The sequence below is a fragment of the Pleurodeles waltl genome, chromosome 2_1 (genome assembly GCF_031143425.1).
Source record: "Pleurodeles waltl isolate 20211129_DDA chromosome 2_1, aPleWal1.hap1.20221129, whole genome shotgun sequence".
Lineage (NCBI taxonomy): Eukaryota > Metazoa > Chordata > Amphibia > Caudata > Salamandridae > Pleurodeles > Pleurodeles waltl.
The window spans coordinates 193707633-193720791 of NC_090438.1; the positions used below are offsets into that span (position 1 = coordinate 193707633).

At 40.5% G+C, this 13159-nt stretch overlaps 1 protein-coding gene across 4 annotated transcripts in view; it reads left to right on the top strand.

The window, feature by feature from the left end:
• NRK (Nik related kinase) overlaps nt 1-13159 on the top strand; it is a 720008-nt gene that overhangs the window by 237757 nt on the left and 469092 nt on the right. The window lies entirely within an intron of this gene.

Below are 13159 nucleotides of genomic sequence, written 5' to 3' on the forward strand. Positions count from 1 at the left end.
AGCCTGTGCCTGCAGGAAGACGGAGGAGAGGAGCGGTGCAGTGCGGCGAGGAGCGAGGTAAGTCTTTTTAAAAAAATGTAATTTATTTTTATGTTTATCCCCCTCTGTGTGCTGCTCCGCCCCTTACACGCCCGGCAAGCTGCTCCTGACACTGTGCACAGGGGGTGGGCACCTGGGCTGAGTGCTCCTAACTGGGAGGGGGTGGAGGGGCCCTCCATGTACTTTGAAAGGCGGCTCCTCACGTTTCGTTACTCCACTGCTACAGATAAGCTATAGACGTCTATAGTGGTTCTGTTTAAGTCATAAAACACAGTGGGATTTAACGAAGAAAACAAACAATAGCACCTTAATCGAGTCAGCTATTCCCAGAGAAAACGGATGATTATCTGCTTCTTTCTAAAGGCCTTTGTTTTGCAAGTGGTGTTGGTTAGGTTCAACTTTAATTATTTGCCTATTTCCTAGCTCTAATACATTTCTTTTTTACTGTTTGCTTAATTTATTTTTGTAAAGTCTGCTATGGTTCTCTCTATAGGGACCTTTGGTGAGATGCCCAATAGGTCACAGAGCTCAAAACTGAGCTGGCTCTACACAGAATCCCATAAAAGGCACTTTCCATGTTTCTCTCTGTACTTTAGTAAGAAATCACCCTTTCCTCAGTATCCTAAAGAGTGCCTGTCAGAAGGGTGACCCAAGCTCATCATTCTCATCTATGAGTTTTTATGGATGATGGACTGTAATAATTAGAAAGATGACTTACTGATGATTGTATTCCACTGTATTATGGTTAATGCCTCGACCTACACACCTCAACTGTATCACCTACTGCTATGTCATAATATGAGTACATAAACACTGATCTTAACTCCATCTATACCTACCTTTGGAGGCAAGTAAATACAAAAATACTATCCCTATCTGCACCTATACTTACTTTGCGGCCTAATAGGAAAAGCTATATTATTGTCATATTGTGAAGCAATATAACACAAGCTAACTAGTGGAGTCATACCAATGCAGGTTGTAGACAAGGTAGCGTCAAACTGACATTACATATTTGACAAAGACACTGACACTACAACATTAAAAGTGGTGGCCTTTTCCTTGTTAGTCGCCACTATGTACTTCTGAATGGTCAAATACTCATGCATCAAACACATCATTTTACTCCCATGACCAGCCTTAAGATAGGAGTAACTACACCAAAGTGGTTCTGGCTGAGTACACAGGCCTTTCAATGTCTGGTTCCCTAGTCATCTAACAACCTGGATGATTTATTTCAGGGCAATGCAGAGTATTAGATGAATAGTTACAACCCAAAGGTGTTGCTACAAGCATATACTCAGAGTTCATTGTGATATTTCAGCAATAGCCTATTGTAACAGAACCTGTAGGAAAGTCTGGCCATAACCCTCAGAAAGATCACATAATTGACTACAATCTTTCCAAGACATCTTGTGAACATCACAGACTCCTGATCAAGGTTTTAAACACTCTTGAAATAGTTATTGTGGTGATTTTCCAATTAACCTGGAGGATGTTCGAGGGTAGCTTCAATATGTAATATAACTCCTGAGCAAGACTACCATCACTAGGAAGAGGTATTTGATTAAAATGATTCTCAGGTGCTAGACGCTAATTAAGAAGGAAAATAAGGTCAATTGCATGATGCTTGCTGCAAATCATGTAAAGTTCTGATTTATGCAGGCCTTCATATCTAACAAATGGCAGATAAAGACATGTACAAGGATTTCTAGAACCATGATTCTTCCCGGACCGAAGCACAGATTAAACACTTACCTGGTCAAATAAACCTTCCCAAAAGAGCCTTGACTCTTTAAGGGTGGGCATTTTTATTGCACGGTATTGTGATAAATACATGAGAAGGAACAGCCCTTGAATGAAGAAGTTGGTATTTATTAAAGAGAAATCCCTGCCAAGAGGCCCACAAACAAATGCGCCTCCAGCACACTGAATTTAACTGTTGTCAGTGGCACCTTACCGGGAGAAACAACTAAACATTCTAGACACATACCAAAACTCTTAACTTACAAGGCGAACAGAAGGTGCCATACCTCTTGCTCTTGATATGTATATTCAAATCAAAAGTAAAAGGAAAACATATAAATAATGCAGGAAATAGGAAAATGAATAAGCATGAAAAAATCTTCAATTTTCTTAGGCATTTTTTGCTGTTACTTTCTTTCTCACATGTTCCTCCTTTGCATGAACCTTACGTCTGGCCATAATATTTAATCCTACCTCCTGCCAATGGCCCTTGGGAAGATTCTGCATACTTATTTTGGAACAACGAACTTTGGCGCATTTGCCACTTTCCATGCGCACAACACAAATCCAACATTAAAGTAAATATCTGAACACACTTTCTTTACATGGCCTTTATTTAGCTTAGAGACTCCTGTGGGCCACACAGAAGCTTCCTATAATTTCTTTACTTTCATCCTATAAGGGGGTGCCATACCTTCACCTTTAAAACTATACTGACTCCATAGTCCTTCTTTTACCATCTAGAATTTGTAATATTTGTTTTCTTTATTCATATGCCACCTAGATACAACCCTTGTCTTTACTTCTGTGCTTTCGGTCTTATTTGATTGCCTTATTCTAACCTTCAACTGTCACTACATATTTATTCCCTGTAGACGTAGTGTAAACTTTTTCTTCAATTTGCATTTCCTCTTCCATATCTTCCCTGAATAATCTTCAGAAACTATATGAAAGTCTATTGATTTTTCTGGGAATACATCTTACTACAAAATCATAAGCTACAATTCTGATACCCATCTGCAAATTGTCATAAACACTTTATTTCACCCATTTTTCTCAAATACTTCTTCCAGGGCTCTGTGGTCTGTCTAGTTAATCAATTACCTTTCTCACACAAACTGGAGTTAAAGAAGTCAGGCAGATCTGGCTGAACATAGAATGGGAAGAAAGAAGACTAGAATGCGTGGGAGAACAGCCACTTCTTAAAGCACGCAAAGTAGCATGAAACAGTATAGATGTCAGGTTGTCAGGCAAAATGTGCCACACCATGGTCAAATAGATACAGAAACAGAATCCTATGGTTCTATTATTTCTGATTTAGGGAGTCACCAGCAGATTGGAAATAGAGAATGCAGAGTTCCAGAAGGCAGATAGATCTTCTGTATTAGCCAGGCAAAGTATTCATGCATATTGTCCTTAATGTCTTGAAGTAAACTGAATACAATGCCTTATAGACAGCCACTGTGGCTGTCAAAGGAGAGATTAGGCTTACCTAAATCTGAGGGCTCCCAGTACCAGACATGATGCGTGATCCTGAATCATCTGCATTCCTTGGAAAATGTATTCTGGTAAGCTCAGGTATGTCAAGATGGCATAATTCAATCTGAAGTCACTAATTGCCCTTCTGATTTTGTCCTCGTTAAGGATAGGCATATGTTTCCTTAACAGGTTCCGACTGTAGGAGCATGATAGCTGTTTGGAAAGGAATAGGCGGAATTCTATCTTTACTCCCATGCTTTTCATCTCTACAGAAGATGGGAGAAAACCAATTTCTGCTTACCTATAGGCCTAACAATGAGTCATAGCTATCCCATAATGTTGTATGTTGTCTCTGTTCCCCTAAATGTCCTGGGAACAAAGACATTGGTGGCAACTCCTCTTCCGCTTTCATAGGTCACAACAGCACCCATGCGGAATTGACCAGCATTAGTGGTAATAATATAGTTGCTTTTTGCGTCAGACCTAGGGGGTTATTACAACTTTGGAGGAGGTGTTAATCCGTCCCAAAAGTGACGGTAAAGTGACGGATATACCATCAGCCGTATTACGAGTTCCATAGGATACAATGGACTCGTAATACGGCTGGTGCTATATCCGTCACTTTACCGTCACTTTTGGGATGGATTAACACCTCCTCCAAAGTTGTAATAACCCCCCTAGTCAATAATGGGGACTCCTCCACATATTTTGTAGTCTTTGAAATTTCTGCTCACATTTATTGTTACACCTAAGTGTTACCTTTTTTCGGATAATCTTCTTGGATAATCTTTTTTAATTCACATGACCATGTTTTCTATAAATCACGTATAGGGTTTTGGTAGGAAAGAAAGTATCTTCCCTTTGTCTTCAAGCCTACATATGTTCCTTATGTTGCACACTAAATGTTCTGTGGAGTTCACCAGCTTTCAATAATTTCGCTATCCAGAACAGCAATACAACTTATTCCAAAAAATTGCACTTTTCTAATTTTACATTCAATGCTGTTTGTGTTTACATTTTGTCCCTTGCCTCAACTTTTTATCTTGGTCCATTACACTATATGTAGCATCCAAAATATCATCCTGAAAAAAGGAAGTCCCCAGCTATGTCCAGTGATAAGTTATGCATTACCTTTTTGAATATCAAAGGAACTGTCATCCGGTTAAATGGAATCCATCAGAATTTAACAATCAACATTTGATGTCGTAACAGCAGTGAAACTGTATTCTTTCGGGATTCAGAAATTTAAACACTGTGACAATTTATTTGTTACCTTTGGTGTATTTCATCAAGGTCAAAAAGCCTCTACTGTCATTTTTAGCAGATGGATTAAGAACTTGATTTGTTTTGGTCTATAATTGATAGGACATGGTCCTGTCGGTAGTAATTCATGGTAAATCCACTCAAGGCGTGATGGCCTCCTGGGCAGCTCCACATGGAGGCCACCCTAACACCCTTGGAATGCTCACTGTCTAAACAACACAGCAGACTGTGCACATTCCGACAGTGTTGGAGATGGGGGCCCCTGCACTGCCCACAAGAGTGTCATGGGCAGTGCAGGCCCCCCCCTGTGGTCGCCAGCACTTGTTCTCTGCCATCATTTCCATGGCGGTTGAACCTCCACGAAAAGGCTGGCAGACAACAAGATTGTAATCAGCACGGTGGAGCTGACTTCAGCGCCTCTGTGGCTGATTACAAAAACGACTGCCGTCATCCTGTCAGGATTAGAGATCCTGGTGGACACGGCTGTCTTTGGGCAGTACTAACCGCCAATCTCATAATAAAGCGCTAGGACCGCCACAGCCGTGGCAGTCTGACCTCCACCACGGCCAGACTCGTAATCAGGCCCTAAGGCTTTAGTGCACCACACACTGTCCTCCGTGGTGCACAGTTGGTTGGTACACAAGTTTCATTGATTTATTCATTCATTTTATTTGGAAGTTTTATATAACTCAATTTCCTTTGGATTATGTTAGGCAGTTGAAAATGAGAAAAACAAATGTTGTGCCCATGTTCACACTAACTGCAGCACGTGCACACTGGAGGCATGGACCACATTGCGTACGAAAATGTTCGTGCTTTTTCCAGAGTACGTGCGCACAATACCTGTCTTTAGCGGGAGAGTACAGCTGCTGCCACAGTGTGCCTAATTCTACTTTATCACAGATTGCACTCTCACATGTCCCTCAAGGAGAAGCATCAGGATGTTCATGCGCATTTCCGGTCAGGCTGGCTCTGCAAATGGTAACAGGCTGTCCTCATGTTCACCCACGGCCAGCCGTTGTGGGAAGGCATCTGTGCATGGACGTCAAACCACTGAAATTGCAGGGGTAGCGGAAGTGCTCTTTGGCCTCCACTTTCACTCCCACACATATACTTACACACACACACAAATTCACACATGCATGCACTCTCAAATAAACACACTATCACCCTCAAGCATGCGCACAACACACATTTAAAAGCATTTTCTTACTTACTTCAGCTGTCATGGAAAGGCATATTCCAGCTAAGTGTACTCCATTTTTATTACGCTGATAATGGATAATATATTACTGTTCACTATCAGTGTAATCAAAAAAATGACAGAAAACAAAGGGAGTGAAGCACCCAACTGAGGTCCATAAGGACGAGCTGCCCCTGTGTTCCTGCCACTGAATTTGTTAAATCTGAAGCCAGGGGTCGCAAAGGCAGTGCTAGATGACGTCAATGCATCTCTGGCTGTGCTGGCTCTCAGGTGGAGAAAGGTTTCCTTGTCGATCCATGCATCCCCATTAAACCCAAAGTATAGGGGACCTTTACCATTATCTATCACCCTAGGGAGGCACACCTTGAGCACATGCCCCAAGGGCCTGTTTGTGTGTGTGTATATGTTTGGTGCTTCTACAATGTTAACATGCACACAGGGAAAAGAGACTTCCTCATTTGTATGGGCATAAATGTCCAGCCTGTGCTCACGTTCCCATAGCATCAGTTGTGACTTCAATCAATAGCCAAGAAAGCTTTCACCAATTATCTACTGAAATCCAGTGTTAAATATGGCATACATGACTAAAAGTATGACTAAAAGATGTTACTTAATCTAACATAAAATATTCTCTATTTGTGATAGGCGCTGTCCACCTCCTTTTGTGTTGGACATGAGCTAAAACAAAATATGAAAACAAATCATAATTCTGTTCCTGTTATCCTCTGACCAGCATCGCCAGTAGCACGCACTGGGACAGGGACCTAGGCACCACCAGCACACATGCATATACCAAGCTGCTGTTTGCAGGGAGGCTGGGGGATTGCAGGTCGACTCCCTGAAACATCATTGCTGCGCACATATCCAGCCCACGTGAAAGGAACCCTCTGACCCAAAGGCAAGGACAATTGTTAATTCCCTTTCTCTCTTTGTTTGTGGCTCTGTGCAGCAGGAGTCAAAATGAAATGGAGTCCAGTGTAAGGAAGCCAGACCACAAGTATAGATGGAAACCAAGATGCACCTTGTCCTCTCACTTCACGTTAGTCAAGAGATAAACCAATACATGGATGTGTTTTATGTTTCAGCAAAGGAATTGTGAAGAAAATGTGCGTAATGGCACTCATTGATCAATGGACAGCATGATAAGATGGGAAATGTCTTTAAGATAACCAAGGAAATAACGCATTTCGATGCACGTTATAGGAAAAGTATTGCACGTATGTGGATTTGTGTGTGTAATTACACTACTAATAACCGTTCATATAGTATAAAACATAAAATATTTTGCCACCTGCTAATTGGCATTTAGTTACTTAGAAGAGCAAAACATTGAATTAAACCCTGCAAATATTGAAAATCCCTTGCAAGGTATATAGGGTCAGATGTATTAGCATTAGGAATACCAATTTCCTAATTGCAATTCTTTCTGAATAACAATTAGGAAATTGGTATTCCTAACGTGTGAATCACTTCTGAGTTTCATTAGCGATTCCTACTGGGTCGCAAATAGACCAACCTCATGAATATTGATGAGGTAGGTCGCAAAAGCTAGGACCCACTAGGAACTGCAGCCATCACAGGGATGGTGGCCTGCTGAGGTCAGCAGAGCCCCATATCTGTGATTGCGCTTTAGTAAAGCAGTCATTTTTTTTTAATGCAGTTGTTTTCCTTAAAGGGAAACTTTAAGAGTCAATATTATTATTTGCATCGTTAAAGGGGAAGAGGAAGCTTCAGACCCTCTTTCAAATGGGCTTCCACCAGTTTTAAACAGTAATACATACCAAACCCATTCAATATTTGGGAGGACGCCATAAAGAAGCCCCTTCTATATACCGAATCGCAAATACCAAATGTGATTCACATTTTGCCTTGTGTACATTAGAAAATTCATTTTTCCAGTTACCAAAAGCCCAATTCTTCCAATCAGGCCGTTTGGAACCGGAAACATGCTTTGTACATCTGGCCCTTAGTGATATTTGCAGTTGATGCATAAACCATTTATCTATTTTGCTAGGATTGAAACTTCTGGCATGCAGGTTACTTAAACATTTCCTCAACTAAGGCATCAACACAATGAGAAATATTAATGGGGAATGTACCTGTGACCTGCATGTTAAACACAATGATCTGAAACAGTGACATCAAATTTAACCTCGGGCCAGCAGATTACATACAGATCTCTGCAGTAAGTGTGCATTCTCCACACCATTTTCTTACGTATATTAGATCCTGCAACGTTTTGCATGATGCAGTTGTGGCTCGTCGGGCACCGTACGGGAGGGATGGCACGCAGGGGCATGGGGGGTAAATAGACATTACATTATTTTTAAAACATCCACTTACCTGAACGCCGCGCGCCGCTCCGCTCCTCCGTCTCCCCTGCCTTGTCGCTGCAGGCACAGGCTCACAGTCTGCCCTGCAGCAAATCCTGATGCTGCTCAGATCAGTGTCAGGATTGGCTGGGAGCCTACCCATGCTCTCTCCAGCCCCGGAAACTGTGTTGCTGGGCTGGAGAGAGCCTATTGCGCATGTGTGTTTGGCCGGCCCGAGATGGCCGGCCGGCCAAACATACATGCGCAGTGAGGGGTCTGCACTCCACTTCACTGCTCGTCACCCCTGTGGCCCCGCCCCTTTACCAGAAAACAATAATAAACTCAGTTCATTATTGTTTTCTGGTAAAGGTTTTGCAGCTGCCGCTGCTGGCGGGGGACAACGCTCCTCCACCGTAACGGAGGAGCTGCCCTGGTATAATTACATATCTCTGCCCTAGTATCTCCGTGCCTTCATCATACCTCAAGTTAGTTTAGAATGTAATGTGCCCCTAATAAAGTAAGCCCCAGTATTAGTTTTGTTAAAAAAATACTATGTTAGATCACAAAACAGTGTCTTTGCGAGTAGTGCTGTTTGGTGGTAAATATAACAGAGCTTGTGGCAATCTTAGTGCATAAAAAGTATGGGAATTGTGATCCTGAGTGCAATGGTGGTGGGGTCAGTGAGTGTGGGGGTCGGATAGAAAGCTAAAAAGAACAAAATATTCATTTTCTGTTGTGTTGGACTTTCACCTACAGGTAATACCATGTAAAATGTCACCTTAAGTGGCAAATAAAATCTACAAAGTAATTTGTAGAGAATGCATTGTTCTAGTAAGAAAGATCAACCGGTGGTTAGTTTGATCACCCTTAGACAGCTTTGTAAATACGAATAGGATTGAATATGGATTGAATATGGATTGAATTCTGGTTGGTACTCTGGGTAACAGTAATGTGTACGGATGGTGCCAAGACTGTAATAGAAAGCCATGTGGTTGTGTACGTCATCAGTTTAAAATATGAATTACACTTAACATACACAGTGTAGAATAGTCTGCCACTGTTTAAAAATGTTTTACACACAGCATTAGAGAGGCTGCACTTGGTATCAGTTAGGCTGTCTCACAATTGCAAAAAGATTACTGGTCCTATTCACAAAGATAACTTACATTTGTGAGTGATTTACATGTGTACCTTTACTCTGACTTTTTAAAATAACTTTACTGCTTTTGGCTACTCACCATTGATGAGTGTAGTTTCTCAAAAGTGTAGGCTTACACATCTCCAACCTCTGAAACAGGGAGTGGAGCCAAGTTTATGAGTGGAAGTTACTACAGCCAAAAAGAAACAGTAATAAGTCTAACACCACACCTAGGCAACCACTGTGACTGATCAAGGAAAATAATGAAGGAAAGGACCTAAACCGGAACCTCAATTACTGTTTAAATAAATTATTTAAAATAGTTTTTTTTAATTAAGATTTTGTGTATTACATGAAGGAAATACAGCCACAGCGTCATCCATGTGCCATGTATCATGACGCCTCAGACTTGCAATATAATAAGAACAATGTTTGTGCAGACACTCCAACCCCACAGCTATGGGATGATTATACTCCCACCCCAGGGCACACTATTCCAGGTCCAGGTTTAACAGTAAGTATGCTATGAGTGGACCCCGCATGTCTCTGGACCTTGAGGGTAGTGGCAGCTCTTCAGCAAAGAGTTACAACTGGCTTTGCGGTAAACCAGATCTCTAAACCATTGTTGGTGCTTTGGAGTCAAGCGTTTCCCCCAGTGCATTACCACTCTTCACATTGCCCGCAGCATTGCCTCTGCTACAAACTTATGTTGAATGGACTATATGGCTTTGGCTGGGCCGGGCCACGCAAGCATATCTTGGGGTTACAGTTCATTGGTTCCATCACCATGGTCGACAGTTCTTTCACCACCCATGCCCAATATTGCTGAATAGGAGTACACATTATTTAAAATAGTTAGAAATATAAATACATGAAATTTCGTTTAAAAAAAAAAATCTGAGCAATATTATTTAATTTTAAACTTTTAATACCTATTTTTGGATTTAAAAATTAATGGAACATTTAATTTTCAGTAAAATATAATTAAATTACTATGAATTCATTCTAAACATACATTTTAATATTTATTAATACATAATAAATACATATATGTTTATTTTTACCTTAGGTAGGAATTGTTTTGTTAATTTAAACTTCTGAATTTTTTATTTTATTTAACTTAATATATTTATAATAATTAAATATTTAATAAAAAATGAATGGTGCTGTAGCATTTTTTTATTTTGGTCTACATTTAAAATAAATCAATACAATAATTTTACATTAATATTTAAAATAGAAATAGTTTTACTACTTTTTTTCAAATTGAATAAACCTTCCTACATTTCCCTATACCTTAGAGGGTTCGTGTACCTCCACTTATTTCTGTGAGAGGGTGCTTTAGTACCAGTGGTTGGCCATGTGTGGTGCTGTACTTATTCAAGCCCTGAGCTGGAGTACATTTAGTACAATTTGGTTTCTTTTTGTCTATCGTAACTTTAGAAGTGCAGTTTGTAAACAGCAATCGCTTTACTCTTTTGTGGGTTTGTGCATGTTCCTCTCTAAGCCCCTCCCAAATTCTATCTAAACCCGTCTTACTCCTCCCTTTATTCATTATTATTCCCCATTTTCACATCCACTACCCTCTGTCCCTCCCACATTTAATTAAAAAAAAAACATAATTAGTGTTCAGAGACACCAAGTTCGGGTGAACATCTTCACATAGAAAAAGATAGCAGAGGCAGAACCTCTCCACGTAGACGTGAATTATTTTTTGTAGTTCATTATTAGTACTATTACAATGTGACTAAATGTACTACAAATGCAGTTTGTGAATAGCCCTCAGTGTTTACGTGGTCACAGTACTTTCAAAAGCTATTCATTTAGAGCTATATTTTTAGTAATACACAATCAGGCTATACCAGGTACATAACTTTTTTTATAGGGGTCCATTAAAATGACACAGTGCAGAGACGGTAAAACATTTACAGTACCTCTTGTAAGAAAAAACTACATACTAATAGAACAAAAAGTCCATTTACAAAAGAATGCAACACATTAACAACACCTCACACCAGTAAAGGAACATCCCATGAGAGTATAAGAATGTAAAACAATGGCACCACAACACACCAGCACAACACAGCAAAATTTCAACTCATCACCAACATAATAACATGACCCACCAACACATTAAAACACAAATCCTCAACACAATAGCTCAACATATAAAAAGCACAACCAAGGTTAAAAATGCAATTCAGTATAAAACACAAGTTAACATAACAAATTCCTATCTTAGTAAAACACAATGGCATAACAATACAACACAGCTACATAGCTGCTAACAAAAACAAAAACAATACCTCATTCAACACATCACCAAAATACTAAACAACACAACACAATACATGAAATTGCAACATAACACAATACATAATCATGACACGATACACAAACACAATGTCACAAAAGAACCAACCAAAAAAACACCACTGTACAATAAAATGCAACTAAAACAACAAAGTCTCAAAAACACATCTACTTGACAACACAATAGAACACCAAGACATAACACCACACTAATACAACACGCCAGTCAAACACATAAATACAGTAACATAACAGATTACAGCCCTTATTTATACTCTGTTTGTGTGGTATTTGCATCATTTATTTTAGCGCAAATTCTGCACAAACTTAACTCCAAATTTATACTTTGGCACTAGATCCGTCTAGCACCAAAGTTATGGAGTATGAGTCATTTTTTGTACGTAAAAAACTACCTTGAGCTAATGACATGCAAGGTAAGTGTTCCTGTGAAAATAATGACTCTAAGGCATGTGTGCCTTATTTATCCTCCGGCGTCAAAATGACGCACAGGAGGAGTCGGGCCTTAAAACATGGCGCCCAGACGGATTTGCGCTGTTTTTTAACACCTGGGCCAGGGCTAGCGTTAAGGGACCTGTGGGCTCATTTCCATGGTGGGAGCCCATGGAAGCAGTCCGCAGGTGCCCTTCCCTGCACCCAGGGACACCGCCTGCCACCCTCGCCCACCCCTGGAGGACACCCATGTATGGGGGGACCCATCCATGGTGAGTGCAGGTAAGTGCAGGTAAGTATATATATTTTTTTTATCAAGTGGTATAGGGGGGCCTAACTTGGGACACCCTACATGCCACTGTGCCCAATGGCCATGCCCAGGAGACATAAGTCTCCTGGGCATGGCCATTGGGCAGGGGGGCATTACTCCTGTCTTTGCTAAGACAGGAGTCATTTCCATGGTGGTTGTGCATCAAAAAATGGCACTAGTCAGGTTAGAGTCAATATTTTTTACTCTAACCTGACTTGCACCATTCTTTGGCACAAACCCCCAGTCGTCCGTTCACCTCCGCTGCCTGGTTACCATCATTTATTTTTACGCTAACCAGGCCTCAGCCTTAGCCGGCAGTAAACTTTTTGATGCAAATCTGCACTAGCGCTGATTTGCGTCAAAAAGTATAAATATGAGCCTACATTTCAGCACAGGAACAGGCTAATACAATAACCTCACCCGAACAACAACTCTCTTAAAGCACAATAAAGCTGTGCTGTTGTGTTATGTTGTGGTTTGGTGTTTTTTTTTATTGTGTTGTTTTGTAATTATGTTTCACTGTGTTGTTTTTGTGTTGTGTTTCTGTGGTGAGATGTGTTATCCTTGTGTTGTGCTGTTTTTTTTAAGTAACTGTACTGCACAATTTTTGCGTTTTCAATGTGTTCTATTGTGTGGGGGGTAATTAGTACATTATGAGAATGTGCATGCTTGAACTACATTATGCAGGCAATGGCGCCACCATAGTTACAACTGTAAAGAGTCCCCATTGAGTAAATAGTCCACCTCATTTCCCTTTGGCCACGCAGACAGACTGTATTACAATGGCAGATTCAATGTTCCACTTCAATTTTACAATTCATACCCCCGGTTGATATTAATAGCTCTGCATCATGTGAGGAGCCCTTTGCTGCTGTCAGAAAAAACTTCATAAGAATGGAACACAT